At 40.3% G+C, this 18,226-nt stretch overlaps 2 protein-coding genes across 4 annotated transcripts in view; both read right to left on the bottom strand.

Moving 5' to 3' along the window:
- Window positions 1-18,226, bottom strand: part of LOC124297154 (neurocalcin homolog) — a 109,156-nt gene that overhangs the window by 77,369 nt on the left and 13,561 nt on the right. The gene's annotated exons all lie outside the window — the stretch shown is intronic.
- The window catches only part of LOC124297156 (neuronal calcium sensor 2), a 97,991-nt gene that overhangs the window by 66,459 nt on the left and 13,306 nt on the right, over window positions 1-18,226 (bottom strand). For both annotated transcript variants that reach the window (XM_046747862.1, XM_046747863.1), the window contains exon 2: window positions 6,422-6,487. The gene's annotated coding sequence lies outside the window, so the exon portion shown is untranslated. The remainder of the gene's footprint in view (window positions 1-6,421; window positions 6,488-18,226) is intronic.

Raw genomic sequence — 18,226 nt, 5'->3', positions numbered from 1 at the left:
ATCTCCTGTAGCAATCGGAAAAATGTGATACAGAAAATTGCATATACATATACATATGTATAATGATAAGATCAGGTTACTTCTTTTCCTTGCCACTCGCACAATTTCTCTCGTTCTCGAAAGATCGCGGCAGCCTCGTTGTGAATAATTATAAAACTCCGCCCGCAATATCTAGATTCCAGTAATAAAAAATACGAAAGCAAAAAAAAAAAAAAAAAAAAAAAAACGCAGCATTTACATGGTAATTTAAAAGGGATCGATTTTTCCTATCGAGAATCTGATTTCCTGGGCTGGTTACTAGCACGCAACGAGCGCTCGATATGATTGGTATTATACTTTTATTCCTTATTCCGAGCTTGTCGTCTAACAACAAGCAAGTACGACACACACACCATACATACGTTTGTTTAATACCACATTACACAAAAAGAAATGGTAATGATACGCGAAAATAGGATTGGAAGAAAAACCACAGACTTGTGTAAAGTATCCAGAGAGATGCATCAACTAGGGCAAAAACGGTTATGAAGATTGTAAAAGGAAATAAGAAAAACGAGATACGCGAGTGCTGGCGAGGGACATCGTCGGATTTTCGCCCGTTATCAGCGCCGCAATACGCCGGCAAAGCAGCCCTCTGCATCGTCGAAAAAGAGTGGCGGGGTTGTTTTACACACGTACACCAAGAGACCTACACCCCCCACGTGCGTACGATGCGTAACATTGCCTGGCCGATGGTTGTGTCTGTGTCTCCGCGAGTTTTCCGCAAGCGTGCAGACCTAGATATCCAACCATGACTAAAAAGTGTCCGTCGTATCCAGTTTAAAAATATATTACAGTCGTTAACGCTAAATTACTCCAACCCTTCGCGGCAAACGCACGATGTCATACATGTACATATATCTATCTACGTACCTCGATATGATTCAGTGGTTACGAAGGTATGTACATATACCAACGCTGTACGCATATGTATACGGCGGCGGAGAGATTGTTAAAACATACGTTCGCAAAACTGGGCAAAAAGTTTTCAACGTTACTTTGGGGTGGAGGGGTTGCCGAGTAATTTAATCGAATTTTGTTTCTTTCTTTTTTGGGAAGGTGGGGGGTCTAATATGTTTTTTCCCTTCCACCGAAGCGAAAATTCGCAAAAAAATAAAATAAATGGTAACTCTATATTATACATTCATACATCAATGTCAACCCCTTAAGGGGTGACACCACTGTAAAAACATATTAAATGCACCTTTTTTTTTTTTTTTTTTTTTTTTGATAAAAGATAATATTAAACATTTTCATTCGAATTCTCGCTAATTACACAGAATATCAATGTTTTAAAAATCCTCTACGCATTTCTCTAGCTATAGACATGTAGATTAAGCAGTTTTTTTTTCTTCTGGATTTAAATTGAAAAATACACCGCGTGCCGCATGCTTCGCGAGAATGACTCCAGTGCCGCTATTTTTAAATATTTTTTAATAATAATTTTTTGTATTATACTTAAATACACGTTTGATAACTTTCTTAAATATTATTACCTTATCTTCTTTTCTTTCATTCAAAAAAAAGCTCGTCAAAAAGCGCTTTTCTTTTGTTTTTACAGTGGTGTCACCCCTTAAAACGGAAACTTTACTGTAACTAATTCACCGGAGTATAATTGAAGAAAATTATCGAAAGAAAGGAAGAAATTTGATCGTTACAAATGAGGTACTAACATGGGTCTGTCGAATCCGTATATTGAATTGATATGGTAAATTTGATCAATCTCTTGCACGAGTGAATCAGAGAGTATTCCGCAAGCGTGTAGCGAACGTCGCGTTTTGTCAACTGCAACAACGAGGCGTGGTACAAAATCTCGCGATCGTTACCCGCAATAATTTTCCCATCTACTGCCGCGTGAAACCTTTTCAATAAAGGCAACATCACGCCCGACTAAACCGTGCATATGAATTCCTATTATTTCATCGCAAATTCATTACATCTAATAGGTAGTATATTAGGTACATAATACATAAGCATGCAGCTTCCAGGCGTTATATCGAATACATTGTCTGCAGGTACTCTATCCAACCGTGCATGAATAAATTTACCGTGGCTCATAGCGTTCTCTCTCTTCCTCACTTTCTCTCCGTCTGCGCCTACGTAAATATAATAATCTGATTATTATTCAGACATTAATCTTTCAACGTTACATGCATCTTTCATTTCGTCTCGTTCGTTATTCGATCCATCAACGCGACGACCGGAGGTTACCAGCGGCCATCGCTATTATTCAGTGTACAAGCAATAACGAATGACTGTGTGTTCAAGCTATAACACCGCAGCCTCGTAACGCCTTGTTTAATCCCTCGCAACGGGAGCTCGGTGAAATGCGTTATGTACAGCTTATAGCGCATACAATATCCCGCAGACGTTTAAGCAACAATTACGCGTGGCTAAGCTGCCTGAAGAACGCGATATTTAAAAACGAAGTGCAAGTGAATTAAATAAACTAATTATAGATCCGTTATTTCAATTCCCCTGTACACCTCATCGTGATGGTGGACGAAAACACGCGTGCCTCACGCGGCGGGTAAAGTCAAGAAAAAAAAAAAGGGGGCGGGGGTGGGCAAGAGAAAAGATGAGGAGAGAGATTGCGTAGAGGGAAAAGGGGACGGGGTCGGTCGCAATTATCCGGGAAAACCCGACCGTCCGTCGACTCGACTCGTTCCGTTCTTGACGGGTGAAAAAAGAGAGGCTTGTTTCTCGGCGGCTCCTCGCGTGAGATTCGCCATTTACCATTTCCGTAACATATCGCAGAACCGCGTGCGAGTGACAGGGGCTCAATAGGCGGCGCTGATTCGGGAGACCCCGTTAGATATTTGTTACTTCGTCGCGATGTTTGTTCTTCGCTATTGTCACAAATAAGGGAAAGGGAATCGGGAATCCTGTGACTTGACGTATCAGGCCGCCAATGAGATACGCGATAGAGTGGGACCGATGGTGTTTGTATAATGAAGAAGAACCCCTTCGGCTGATTCCAGCGTGTGGTATTATAACAAATTCAATTTTCTTATTCGTGGCTTTGCATACTGCAGGCGACTTTTTGCCATAAGCCTGAATGTATTCTGTGTAACGTTACGAGTCACACGCTGTGGAGATATTTTTACTTGTGTTCTTTGCCCCGAGTATAATATTTACACAAGGGGGTAGTCTCACGTCTCAATGACTGTTTTTGTTACGTTTTTTTATTTTTATTTTTTCTTTTCGTTGTAAAATTTGTTTAATATGACGTCAAAATTTTCACACATAAAAGAGGAAGTTATAAAGTAATGCGGAAAATTTCTTTGTTCGATTTTCATGGTAAATCTCGCTGGTATGGCCACCTGAAGTTATCCCTATTTGAATTTGGCTGACGCTGTATGTCAACTTTCGTGCATCTGAAATAAAAAAAAACAAAGATATTATCAAAAAGTACACTTGTCGCTATCGTCTGCACTGTCAAATTTATTAATGAATATTTAATCCGTTGTTTCAATAATTCAAGTTCAAAAAAAAAAGATCGAAAATTTCAAATATCCGCCATTTCGTTTCTTTTAATCGGATTTGCACAATTCTGCTTCAGACGATAGCGACAAGTATACTTTTTGATAATCTCTTTGGTTTTTTTTCTTTCAGATGTACGAAAGTTGAGATATCATGTCAGCCGGATTTACGATAAAAAATTAACAAAAAAATGTCTATATTACTACATAACTTCCTCTTTTATATGTAAAAATTTGTAAGTATTACATAAGTTTTACTATGAAAGTAAAATTATTAAAAAAAGTCATCGAGACGTGAGACTACCCCCATAACTATTCCCCTCACGGATTTACAGTATCTGTGTGCTATACGTACATAGTTCAGAGCTCCGCTATTCAACTTTCAACGATCTTCTCGATTCAATTTGTCGAGGAAAACGAGACCACGGTCAGTTATCGCTGCCCGTTACTGCCGCAGCTCACAGCTTCCAGCGAGCCTCTGCCTGCATTCTGGAGATATTTTTCCCCGATCATGTTTGTCGTGAAACCCGAAGTATGTACAGGGAAAAGATACGAACGTTACAAGTGCTCGAATTCTATTATGTTACAACAACTAACACCGTAAAAATTATTATTATCATTAATAAACCTTGCAAAAAAAAATAATATTTCCGTGTTCAATCAGCGCCTTTGCGTTAAAATTCATGTACCCAAAAAATATTCAACGTTTGAGTACAGTTTTTTTTTGCCCCACATTTTTTTCACACTACGTTTCAAAATTAGTATCAAATGCACTCGAGCCTGGCGGTGATACGAGTTTAACTTTTATTCGACATTTGCATAATAACGATTTCGAATTGATATCGAATCTGGGCGAATCGTTTCGCGTAATTTCAGGGCGTATAGCTGTGGGCAGAGAGAAGATCGGGAGTCTAGGCTAGTGGGATATTTTATGACTGAAATCAGACAACTGCTTTTACTCTCGTACCCATAACTTTGACTGAAACCTGCAAGAATCCCTTCTGCATATTATTCACGCGAGACTTGCGATTCCTGAAACCGACAGATCTGCCAGAGGCGACGAAAGTCTCAATTAAATCAGGAATATTGTTTGCGGGCTGCGTGAGATATTTTAATTGTATATACTCGTGTATATATACAGGGGCAGCGATGACGTTGAATATCTAAAAAATAAGAGAGCGCGAGAAACAGCAACGATCGCATTTAATTGAACCGCTTTCAACGTTTCTCCGTCAGACTCTAATTAATATAGGTGCCAAAGGTTGTACAAAGACAAGGGTCAAATGAAATTCACCTTTTTGCTTTCCGATCTTTTTCATATAAAATGGAAAAAAATGAAAAAAGCTGAAAGACAGGATTAACCGAAAGAGAAAAGGTAAATAATGGTAGAAATGGTAAGGCGGGGGTGGTTCACCCCCGTCAAACCGTATAAAATTCATGGTACGTAACGCGCATGAGGCATAAAAAGGAGGCTTGCAAAGAAGAAGTCCGTAACGCGACTTCTTTCCACTTTGTCGAGTATACAGGATACAACGAGAGAGTACCGCGCGATGCAGGAGATACGGATGACGGTTTTATAAAACGGGGAAAAAGTTTCCCTTCCATTGTGTCTTGTCTCGTATTTTCTTTGCTTTTCTTTCCCTTTCTATCCTTTTCCTCTCGCTCGCTCTTGCCCGCCCATAAATATTATACGGAAATTACGTTAGGCTCGAGACACTCTAGCGCAAAAGCTCAGGGATCTTCTGAACCGGAGTGAGCTGAGCATGCTTTCGATCCTGAGACGAGAATCCCGAGATTTCTCGACGCACCGGAGACCCGTAGCCGGCTATAAAGCGGGACCACGCGAATGAAAAGCGAGCATGAGTAAATAAAGGGGGGTTTTCGTCGACCCCTGTTCTTTAGAAACTTCGTGTGGTTTTTAGCACGCAGGTTTTACGGGGGCATTCTGGTCTAGAGGTCTGGATTTCGGACATTTTTTCGGGCTTGATGTCAAAAATAAAACCATATTTTCATCATTGATTCTTTCACAAAATTTTTATTCGTGTCTAAAGAACTTGCTGTCAGATCTTTTGTGAAAAACAAAATGGAAATTGAACAAGTTATAGGCGTCGAAATACGGGCATAACGAAAAAAAAACCGGTTCAGTTGATTGACACGATTCTACTGCTCCCGTTCATCCAGAAAAGAAAAACAACGACCTTTCTTGATTGGTAAAGACGTCGTTACAGCCCGTACCAACAATGGAGAAAATGGTGACTGTTTGAAACCAGAATGAATATTTATTTATTTTTTTTAATAGTTATAATAATTTCGCAAAGCGCGTGGTATGCCAAGCATAGAAGGATGTATACCGAAGATTCATACCAAATTTCAAGTCAATCTGTTGGATAGAAGTCGAGATTTTATGTAAACCGGGTTAAAAAAAGTTAGTTTTGAGATAAACGCATTCAAAGTTGATGCGTTTAAAGTTTTGTCCTCGGTTTTCACTCTTACCTCTGTATCAGCTAAAATGGGAATTTTTCTTATCGTTTATCGGCGATTGCTGGGCATGTAGGAGATCTTCTATCGCATTTACCGCATCCTTACAGGACGATCTTTCTAGGCTTGAAGCCAATAAATCTATCGAGGCTAATACCAAGCGGTCGTACATTGTTTCACTCAAGTGCTCGTTGCTTTCTCAATTTTCGGAAATTTGTCATCGGTCTCAGACCGAAATATTTTTAATAGATGTAGCTATAGTAATATACGAAAAAGAAACAACATTGTTCAAGTTTCTAGACCAGAATAACCCCTCTTAAACCGGCAAAGGACCATTCGCCATCCTCGCGCCATGGCGCAAGCAATCAACATCGTCATCGTCGTCGTCGGACGAATGCGGTGAAAAAGGAAGTCTGACTCACCGGCGAAAATATCAAGCCCCGTTGTCGCATCGTCGAGGATTCGAGGCAAGGCGACGACGTCTTCACCTGAAAAACGGGAGAAGATCGAATGAAACGATTTGATGATTTGAATTTGTAGTATATACGGGAGTCGAGCGAGGCGTTTGCAACATCGTCGCACGACGAAAGGCAGGAAGCCGGTACCGGTGACAAGGATTTGCTCTCAGGATCGGCACTCCTGCTGCCTGCAGTGGTTAAATATCTCCGTCGCATCCTCGTCGAGAGCCGGGAACCGATCAGTTTCAAGAGACGCATGCCGTTCCGACTAACGGTAACGCGGCTTTAGTGCGACGAGTTGGATTATCATATACGGTGTTTCGGTAAAATGGGGATGGAAATGGAAAACGAGTCAGAAATCACGACGATTCACGGACGTACAACGTACAGTGAAGAGATATTATTGAGATGAAGAAATTGCAATGTAAATTGAATAAGAAAAGATGTTTATTACATAGAAGGAGAAAAAAGTCAATGATTAATAACGATATTCCTGGCCTTATTTCCGATCTTACGATTAGCCTGGTTTGAAAGAATTCCAGAGCGATGTTTGTTCGCAGTAGTAAAGCCCGTGTTTGGTCGGCCGTCGAACGGTACGAAAATTCCGATCCAAAATTTGGAATATCTTAAGAGACGACGATTTCCAGAGAGGTGCGTATAACTCGGAAATAAAATTTCCACTACGAGAAGATAAGTAAGCGGTAAGATTGAGGTATTCAGACGGGTTGCAAATCTACGTTTGGACTGTAATACACCCTGCAATATTAAGCTAAAATAACCGGTATGATTATATAATTTTTATTTTATTCTGACTTTACGCGGTAAATGATGTTCCAAATAATTTGATACTTCGAAATTTTCGCCATTGATTGTTGTTTTTTATTTGTAACGATTCGTCGACAGATCTTGATTTTCTTCTCTTTCGTTGCATTGTTTAATTTTTTTATTTTTCTTTTTCATTTCTGTCGGCTGGTACGAATTGGTCGCAAGCTCTGTATACACGATATATACGGAAGTTGGTATAAACCGTTCATTAAATAGATTATTTACCGGTTGACATACATGTAAGTGTAACCTAAAGATCGACTTCGTAAAATTTCGTCGATATCAAGACTGTATATGTAAGTTGGTACAAGTATTTCGCTAAACGAGATCTGAGAGAGATATATGAGAATGGTCGAAGTCTGGACACGCGAAACCGCGACCCTGATTGAGAGACGTAAGTAACAGGAAAAAGTTGTGTCGGTATTTCCACTGTGCATGCAAGATGAATCAAACCGTTTCTCAAAAACGGGAAATACCAGCAGAGTATCATTTCTCCAGGTTTACTCAACGTGAAGACTACGTCGAGACGAGCTGCGAGACAAAAGGAAAATTGACTGAATGTAATATGACCAACAAGAGAGCGAGAGAGAAACACAAGCGCAAAGCTTGAACGCTCGGCTGCATTCCTCATTAACTGAAGAACCTCTTGTTCCCTTGATGAAGAAAAAAACCGTCTAAAACGTGAGCTTTACTTTTTTCAAACCTCTAATATCGCTTCCTGGGTGCGTGCCGGAGAGCCGTAAATTTACACACTGGTTGCCCGAGTTACAGGATATCGATTTGTTTTTTTTTCTTCTTCTTCCATTTCGCTTATTTTCAATCGGGTTTGATTTACGTTAATTTTTTTACTTCCAGGTACGTTTTAATTAGCAAAAGAATAAAATGGTAACAACGTAGTTATCAAATTATGCGAAATATCTTCTCTCAGCGATTGAAAAATCAGTCACTGCCCCAGCTAAAGTTGGTATAACTCTGTTTTCGCAAACGATCGAGAGGAGTGAAAACTTATTTTTACCTCGTGGCAGATAAACTTCAGAGTTATAAGGTTTGTATATAGGTGGACGTGTATAGCTTACAGGCAGAGAATATGGCGGAAGGTGGGAAGGAAAACAAATTTAACGAAATTTGCGGAGATGGTCGAAATTGAATTCGATTCGACGCGTCCTCCTCTCTTTGCGAATAATTTTGAATAAATTTCACTTTCCACCCTTTTCCTTTTCGTTATATTTCGTTGAAACGGTAATTTCGAATTCCACCCGAATATTACCCTAATTATAATTCCTGGTACGGATGAGTGTGATACTTTTTTTTCTCGCCACCATACGCGAACCGCAGTTCTTATTTATGTGTATCTATTTCACGCCTATCGGTCGCTGGACGATTTATTTGACGGTAAATTTAAGACCCGGAAATGACACCTGGGCACATAAATCCAGATATCGATAAGGAAACACCATGCCTTTTAAAATATCGGGGCAAATATTTCGTTTCCCGTATGTCCGCTGCAATTAAACCGCCGGCACTTTTAAGGCCAATAACGCGTCACGTGCGGCTCTAACGTCAAATCAAAGCAGCTCGGCGGCAAATCGTCAAAGCGCATGTAATAACAACATCCGTGCTGCGTTAAAAATTTACCCATATGCCCGCGCCTCCTTTTATTCGTTACATGCATTATACCAAATATATGTATGTGCATACATGGATCGAAAAGGTGACCTGGCTTACCAACAAAAGCGTGAAATATCTTTCGCGATAAATGGCTCCATTAAAAGTATACGAAAGTTGCTAAGTCGGAGTTTTAAATGGACGGCAACTTTTCATCGAGTCGCGATAATTCCGCGGTAAAGAACTCGCTCGCTTCGTTCCGGCGTCCGGTTCCGATCAAGTGCATGGTCCGGATATTATCATTAGTTAACCTTTCAGTCACAGTGGGATGCTCAGTGCACGTATCCGTCCCGTCTCGAAGATTTCCATATCCTAGCCTTGTCGCTGTTCATTTACAACTACAAACGATCTTTGTTACATCGTATGGGTGTTAAAATATGGAAAAATCTAATTTTCGGTCAGAATCATCGAATTTTAAGTTTGTTCGATTCCACATCCGCCATATTAGATCCACCATCTTGGATTTAGAAATTATCAAATTCTGAGTTCAGATTCATGATCGGCGATCCCAAAAACCCCCACGAGTAACAAGATTCAGGCAAAAATATTGAGTGGAAAAACGTCTGACCGACAAAGGGTTAATGCAGAGAAAGGTAAAAGGAAAAATATAAGGTGTGAACTAATGCTTGAGGGTTATTTGCGTTCACGTGCGTTTTATGGTACCCTCAATTTTATTTTTTTAATGAATTAATGAAACGTACGCAGGGGCGAGGGCAACGGCTGGAGTGTAACTTTTCAACATTTTGCTTGCCGCAGACTTCAAATTAGTCAACGCGGTCTAATTGTAAGTTATGTAATAAACCGTCGCTCGCCCGGCAAGCAAAAGCAAAGCAGGCAGGTATGCAGCAGATATAACAACGAAACAACTACACAACAAAAGCTGGAAACTCGTTTCGCAGATAATTGTTAACTGTACTTACGTACTTCACAGCGTTGCCGGCCGCGAGGTAATTACGGCAAGAGGATATAATCTAGTTTAAGGTGTATTACCGCACTCTAATGTTACACCGTAGCTTATACTACTACTGTATATACATATACACACGCGTTAAAAACCCAGGCCTGAGTTTTATGTACAATGCGAGTACGAAGAGGACACGCGCGTCACGACACAATAAAACACCCGTAGATGCAGATGTATCGAGAAGATGGTGGAAGAAATCTAACACGCGGAGTTAGGAGTTTTAATAAGGCGTTCCCTTTTCTAACAATAAGTTCGACGTAAAGTGCAAACGGCCGCGAAAAATCGGATTTTGAGTTTACGCCAAGTCTTGAATTTCCGAGACGAACCGCAGCCAAGAACTTTCTTAGCACAGGTATGCAACGAAATGTAACACGGAAGAAAGAAGTGAAAATACGAATACACTGGGGAGTTTGTGAAACAAAATAATTAATTCAAGGATGTCGCTACGTAAAATCTTTCATATTTACACAATATGAAGTTGGAGTCTGATACATGAAATTAAGAATGTACTAAATATCATATTGGAAATTCAACGTTTTATCGCTGCACAATTTCACAATCACACACGGTCTAAATCCACAGACTGCAGGCAATTTCGTGAAGATATTTCGGTAGTACAATAAGCTCCGATCGAAAATAAAAAATATTAATCACGGCAATAATCAATCGAACTGGACAAAAACATTACCAGAGTTTGATATAAATGATGAAATTTCAGTCACGCAGTATCCAAACAGTAGCCAAACGCTTTACAACAGTCCCGTAATAGGTAAGATAATATATGTTGTATTACGAGGGAAGCATTTATTGAAGTATTATGAGGTGAAACGAGGCACGATAGAAAAGAAATGCGGAAAAGAATATGGTGACGCTTTCAGAGTGCTTTTAGGTTATACGCGTCTGCAGTAATCCATTTACTGGCCGAAACTCAACCACGAGTACTTAGAGCTCTGTACGGAAGGGTAAGCAGACAACATCCCTCCTAAAAGCTCCATGGTTTATTCAATCATGGTGTTGAAAAAGTGGCGTATATACCTATACGACCATAAAATATATGTGTATACAATATATTATGTATACACATATTATTCCAAGATGGTGGGAATAACTCTACGCGATTCTGTACATGTATAACGAAAACCGTGCTTTTCCTTCCTGCAACGTTTTTCGAACCGTCTACATTTTACCATCGCTCGCGGGGATGAAAGCTCCTCGATTCCGATTCTGGTGTTGCGTTCAAGGGATACAAACATAGAGAAGGGAGACGAGTTTCTTTCAATGTAGATGAAAAGTGAGCGATGAAAGCTCTTTTCAAAAATTTCATACATAGATGTAAGTATACATATCCATAGATGTACATATGATTGTAATATGTAGTGATAAAGAAATGGAAAAAAACATGGAAGCTTCTTCTCTATACGTTGTTGCTTTGTTGTACAATATATGTTTCAATATTATACTGATATTGAAGGAGGACGATGGAGTAAAACCGGTATAGCCGTAACAACCAGCAGTATTCCCTTGAATTTCAATCATACCCTTGACGCGTAAAGACTGAAAGCGAAGACCCCTGTTCCCCGCCTGGTGATCATTGATCCGAATCCGCCTCGCAGACGTGTGCAGCTGTTATTTTCGATCGGTAACTCACCGAGATGCTCCCTGTCCTATCGACGGAGAAATGTATAACCCTCGGTAACAACGTACCAGCAGTCGGTCAGGCCGGTGAACGCATTTTAATTCGCTATGTTACTCCCCAAGCTCTCCGAAACGGACAGAAAACAACAAGTTCAACGACAAAACCGGAACACTGGGTGAAACGTGAAGCGAAGAATTCGTATTGCTATTTGCGGAACCAAGTTGGCTTTGTATTCACCGACCGTCACTACTATTACCATCCGTGACTAATAATTATCAAAATTTCCGACTTTACCGGTAACGAAAGCGTGCTTCGCTAGCGCTGTCAAGTGCTGCCTTTACGCGGTAAATTACCAAACGATAGAAAAATTGAATCGATTTATTCTCGCTAAGCACCAGGTTAAACGATGTTGATAATTTGCGCGCCACGCCGCGTTTCAACTAAATGCCAAAAATGGCTTTCCAAAAATATCGGCAAATTGACAATTGGAAAATATTATATATATATAACATTTTTCAACATTGGCAAGAAGAGAATTTCAAGTTGCAGCAAATATACGGGTCTTACAAGAAAACAGGTTTTTGCCCTTGTCATTGTATTATTTCGATGTTTTTTTTTTTTTTACCCAAACTCTAAAAGTCCAGATGATTCCGGATCGCTGGGATTGACATTTTTTACACAATGGATTACAAAACGAACGAAAAAACACATGATTGTAATATTAAACACGCGAAGTTGGTTTAAATCATGAATTCGGAAGACCCAGCATTTGATTTTAGAAATTCGACCTGAGACGGCCTGTATAGGCATGCGCCGTTAAGAGAGGGCTGCAAAGGCATTGGAGAACAAGGGTATGAGAACGATAGGATCGAGAGTACTTCAAAGGAGCTGCACGTCGTTGGTGGAAAATAAGAGAGATCTCTTTCGTACTGCAGAGGGTAAAAAAGGCGCAAAACTTTGTCTCCCTCTGACTTAAGTACCACTTGACTATGAGCAAAAAGAAGCTCTTCGGTCGACTCGAATGTATTTCGCGATTTTCTACTCTATCCTTTTCATTCTCACGTTGATCCCTGCCGCCGATATTTTGCCAAGTCTACATCAGAGTTACACGAATCAAGAAATTCCAAGCAACGAGATTGACGAATTCGCGGATTACTTGATTTCATCTTACAGACGCAGGAGTCATAACACATTAGGACACAACCGAGCGTTGGTTGGTGTACGAAAGGTTGAAACGCTGAAAGATTGAAAAAATAAACTTAACAGGTCCGAGAGAAATAGAGAGAGACAGAGAGAGAGAGAGAGAGAGAAGTCTGTAGCGAAACATTTCGGATGAATGAGGCGGTATCGGGTAAATATTTTATCGAACCGAGATAGATGTGTACCTACAGCATATGATTTGTCCATGGACTTCTGCGAGTTCCGAATCTTTCACAGTTTATTGCCGCGCCTGCTCTAATCTAAAGTCGAACTTGTATCTCGCAATCTAAGCGCGCGAGAAATTTCGTTTTCGCGAAAGCTCTGACTAATATGAATCATCGAAAAGGAAATTCTTTGACAATACCATTAGTTATTTTGTTTTTGCTCAAACTCTAACTACGCCATCGGAAAACATGCAATATTTAACGCAAGTATGCATTAGTTTTGCAACTTGTTAATTTCTATATTACAAGCAATTAATATTAGTACCAGACCGGCACACGGTTTCTTATGAATCCGCTACTGGTTGATACGGATCTAAAATACAGTAACATCCATTAAACTACCGACTGTAAAATTTTCCGGTAACGAACATTCATTCATTCATTCATTCATGCAAAACGTTAAACCGATTGTTCGTTAGGAAATTCCTGCGTCGTACATTCAATTGTCATTTTGCATATCCGTAATTAGCAAATGGCGAAATCGATAGAAAAAAAAAAATAAATAAAAAATACCCACGTTCATCCTTTGTCATTTTATTTTTCATTCTTCCTCCGCGTATACCCAGAGCGCAAAGAGATATGGCGAAACAACGTATAACGATTAACCCGCTTTGCGCACCGAGTCTCTATGCGACACGCCGAAAGGGATGCTGGCAGGGTGCCACGACGGTTAGTCGGAGCCCCCCTCCGGTAACCCCGCAGCATCCCTTTGGCACCCTCTCCGCTCGGCTGCGGCAGAAATCCGCAAGGCGGATCCATAGTTGCGATTTGTGTATTTGAGCGAGTTTATAAGGATTACGAGGGAAAGGCCCGGTGTCCACCGACGAGCTTGAGCTTTCGACGTGTTATTTATCGAAGGAATAAAAAGGATTACAGAGTGCGTTACACAGCTCGGATATCGACATCGATAACTTGACAAATATGCAGTGAGAAAATTATTTCGCTACAACATTTAGGAAAATATAGATGAGTCAAATTCAGCTTCGATTTTTTAACCTTGATTAAATCATTCGGTTCGCAGGTAGATATTGATCTTCTATTAGTGTTGAACTCTTTAACCAGATTGTACGCTCGGGACCTCCTCATCAACCCAATCCTCGATTCACGCACCGTATGTAAGTGTGGAACAGTCCGGGCGGACCCTAAAATTTCATTGAATTTCATGTTTCGCGATTGAATTAATGAATATATAAACGGACTAATGATCATCCAACCGCCACTCGAATCACCCCTTCAAAGCCAGAGAAATATTAAAAACGAAATACAATAACCCTAACGACGAAACGGAATTCGTATCGTGTCACTCGATCCCGAAGCGAATTAATCATTTTCCCCTTGCAGTCCGATAAGGAGATGGGGGTCACTTGGTAGCAATGGTGAAAAAGTATCGTGCAAGAGCGATAAATAAAACTGAACGGTGAAATAAATTTCGACGGTAAATTCATTTATGCAGCAAAATTATAAGGGGGGTTGAACAACAGCTGCGAAATGAAATTAAATAATAATACTCTGATGTTTTATCAACTTTCTTCAGAGAGAAAAGTGACAAAGTAGGTTATAAATATGAATGAAAAAATTAAAACAAGATTAAAATTCGTGGTAAATGGAAAGGAATCAACTTCAATCAATATCTTCATTCCTTTTCCCACAAATACTTAATTTCTTCGCACATTAACGTGTCTGCTGATAAGCGTTACTTGCAGATACAGTAATTGACTGTTAATGAAGAAAGCATGTTTTTCGTTCATCCTTATGGAGATAATTTTCTCAAAAAAGAAACAAAACAAAAGAGACAAATTAGTTCAAAAAGTTATATAATTATTGGCATTTTAAAGACATATCGGCATTTTTCGCAATATATTATTGTCTATGGTAAAAGGAAGAGCTAATATTTGAACACTACGTCTTACTAGTTGACCAGAGCAACGAGTAATAAACGAACGTCAATAACTGTAATCCGCAAATAGTAAAAATGAAAGTAGTGGAAGAAGTTATCCATATCGTTAAGTAACGGTAACGAAATAGGAGTAATGAACCAGCGAATTAATACTTCTTCCCTCAAAATATCGGGTTAAATTCCCGTACCGAACAGGAACGTAGAGTGGATGTGATACGTATCTTGGACTGACTGCGTCAAAATATAACACAAGTCTAGAACTTGTATTACAAAGATTCCCCCCGAGAATAGCAAATTACTCGCCTACTCGATACTCGCCCAGCATCGCAGTTTAAATTCCACGCTGAGCATTGTTTTTTTTTTATGAAATTTCAATTTCGCCCCAAGACCTTTTGGAATTTATGCTGTACAATTCGCCCTAGTCACTGACGGTAAAGCCTGCAAAAATAACGCAACATATTCAAAGACAAGATGGGAGATTGCTCGACGATGCTATTACGATTTTCTTATAGTTGAGTGAGACTTGGAGTCACCGCTACTCTATTTGTCATATTATACGTTTCATCGTCGTCTTTGGAAAATAGTGAAAACTTTCCAAGTTAGATTCCTACGAAAATTGTCAACTTTGTGAATTACTACGCAACATAAGAATTTCTGATAAAACGGAGATGTGTCCCTGGACGGTGAGAAAAAATAATATAATCTGGTCGTCATTTTAATAAATCTTTCAAACAAATGTCTATCCGTGTACATATATGTGTACAAGATCAAAGTTGGGCACGCCCTACCAATCCCCGAAGTTAAAATCCAGGCGTTTCACTGATGCGAAATTAACCCCTTTTCCACAAAATAATAATCAATCCAACGCCGAAAAAGTAGGGGACGATAAATGTTGAGAGCGTTGAGCGAGCGAGCCGCCAATGAGGCATGGCGATTTTCTTTTCGCTGTTTAATCAATCAGAGTTGGGTTTATTCGCGCGGGGTTTGTTCGTGCGAAAAATGTGTATAACGAGGAGGGTTTTCGACACGGGGTTGGGTGCACACTCTGCACAGCCTGGGGTCTGACAGGGTTCAAATGTTTGTGTTTCACAGATGGGAAAAGGCGAGGTACGAGGGTGGCGGAGTCTCGACCGATAAGCGAATCCACGCCGCTTCGTCATCCCAGCGTCGTCGTCGCCATTCGGCATCTATAATACGTGAGAAAGAACCAGTTTCAGCGGTCGAAAAACTGGACTTCTTTAAAGTGACGATGCAACGATTTCCTGATCGTTTCGATATTTGTAAGAAATCGAGGACGGACTAAAGACAGCAAGAGAACGGACTAATCGTAGATAAGGAAAGACATTTTATCTCAATTTACTTGCAGTACATATTCTTACTTTGTCGTAGGATATGCGTACATGAAATTCGTAAAGCACGTCACAAGTTACCGAGGACGTGATGCAATTGACGAAACAACCCATTCGTATCCATGTGACGAATCACAAGTTCCAGATTCATCATTTTATTCTGATATTCGAAAATCCACAAGTAATTTGAAAAATGTTTCATCAACGTGTGTTTTGTGACAAACAGAGCGTTGAATTTCTGCCAAATTCTCGCCAACACATTCCGCTAGATGAACATTCTATATGCGTAATCCTCGTGTGTCGAATGCATTAACATTAGTTTAATTGCGTGCGTCATCGATACATATATGTATTGAGAGATTCGAAAAATGTCAACATTACCATATTATTCTCAAACGTGGTTCGTACGACTCAAACACGTATAATACAATTAGGTCCGCGGATACCTAAAACTAGTTGTCATATTTTTTTTATTCTTTTTACTTCCTTCTCTGTTTTTATGGGAAAAAACTGCTGCAGGGGCAATAAAATGACAAAAGATGAATCGTGAGAAATTTCGATTTACGAAAGTGTCACTGATCATTCAATCAATTATTTTCGCAAGTGTGTCAAAGTTTACAGTTTCTGAAAATACTGTTCAAGTAGCAGACAGGTATATAAGGAAATCCCATAGAGTCAGGCGAACGTTACAACCTGTTGTAAATATAATTCAGTAAATCGCGTGCCGGCAGACACTGCGAGAGCCTTCATGCTCGCGTAATTCGAATCGAGCCAGTTTGCGTGTCAAGATACACATTATACGTTATACCGGCCTACCTGCCCGCGGCTTTGCCAGACATTTATTCCGATTACTTTCGCGGGAGCGCGTTTTCAAAACGCCGCGTATATTATATATATACGACGAAAGACACGGGCTGTTTTATTCGCCGGGAAACGACGACCACCGCGATGAGCGTCTGTAAATAATTAGATTGAAGCATACTCTGGGACATTGAGTCGTCGGAAGAGAAATTTTTTTTATAAAAATTAAAAAAATAAAAGAAAAACGAAACAAAACTTTTTGCGCGTATAAATAGGCATGGTAGAGAAAAGATGGCGCACGTTTCCTGGTTAATCGGTTCATCTTCACTACACCACATTCCTTATATTTACTTTAATATATATACATATATCCACCTACCACGTCATATTCACGTGTTACGTCATAACACCCGACGGACGAGGGGTCGCAACGGCCGCAGGGAGAATGGGTACCTGATGTAATTGGATTTTACAATTGATCAGAAAGCCGACCGACTGGCTGCCGCAATCGCGTATATGCATTGCATAAATAGAGATTTCATTATTACGCAGAGGGTCGGAACTGGGAGGCGATCCGACAACCGGAATACGGCGCAACCTGCGGTGAAAAAAAAAAAAAAAAAAACTTTACATGATAAGGTATTCAAGATGCGGATGTAAAAATCGTGCAGCCAACTTCCCTTCCTCCCACAAGTTTCGTGCTAAATTACGAAACCCATCCCGCCACTTCTAACGATAAATCACAATTTTCTAATTTTCACTAAAATACACGCTACAGATCCGTGCAGCCCAGCCGCTCTCGATACCGCTGCGGAATTCATACAACGGTTTTCCTCACCTCCGAGCAGGGATGCGATTCTCCTCGCCGGGCGTCTAAATGCTTCCGCAGCTTATATTCACCCAGGCCACGGCAGCTAAGAAAATTACCTAGGTCAGCCCCGGGAAGGTATATAAACCGTGACAAGGAACATGCTCGCAAGTTACGTAACGACCGGCTTACGCCGCCGCCAAGCATGCGACAAAGCCCGTTTCCTCCGAGGTATTGCAACTTGGCCAAGGAACCAAGGGACGATCGTGCGGCGTTGCAGGGTTGAAAACAGTTGCGAAGAAGGAGGATATCGGAATATATATAACTACATTCCTCGCCAATGTCACACTTCCATACATGTATGCCTAATTGTGAGGTGAGTTTGTACCGTACCCGAAGG

The sequence above is a fragment of the Neodiprion virginianus genome, chromosome 2 (genome assembly GCF_021901495.1).
Source record: "Neodiprion virginianus isolate iyNeoVirg1 chromosome 2, iyNeoVirg1.1, whole genome shotgun sequence".
In the NCBI taxonomy this organism is placed as follows: domain Eukaryota; kingdom Metazoa; phylum Arthropoda; class Insecta; order Hymenoptera; family Diprionidae; genus Neodiprion; species Neodiprion virginianus.
This window is presented reverse-complemented; position numbering and strand designations above follow the sequence as displayed.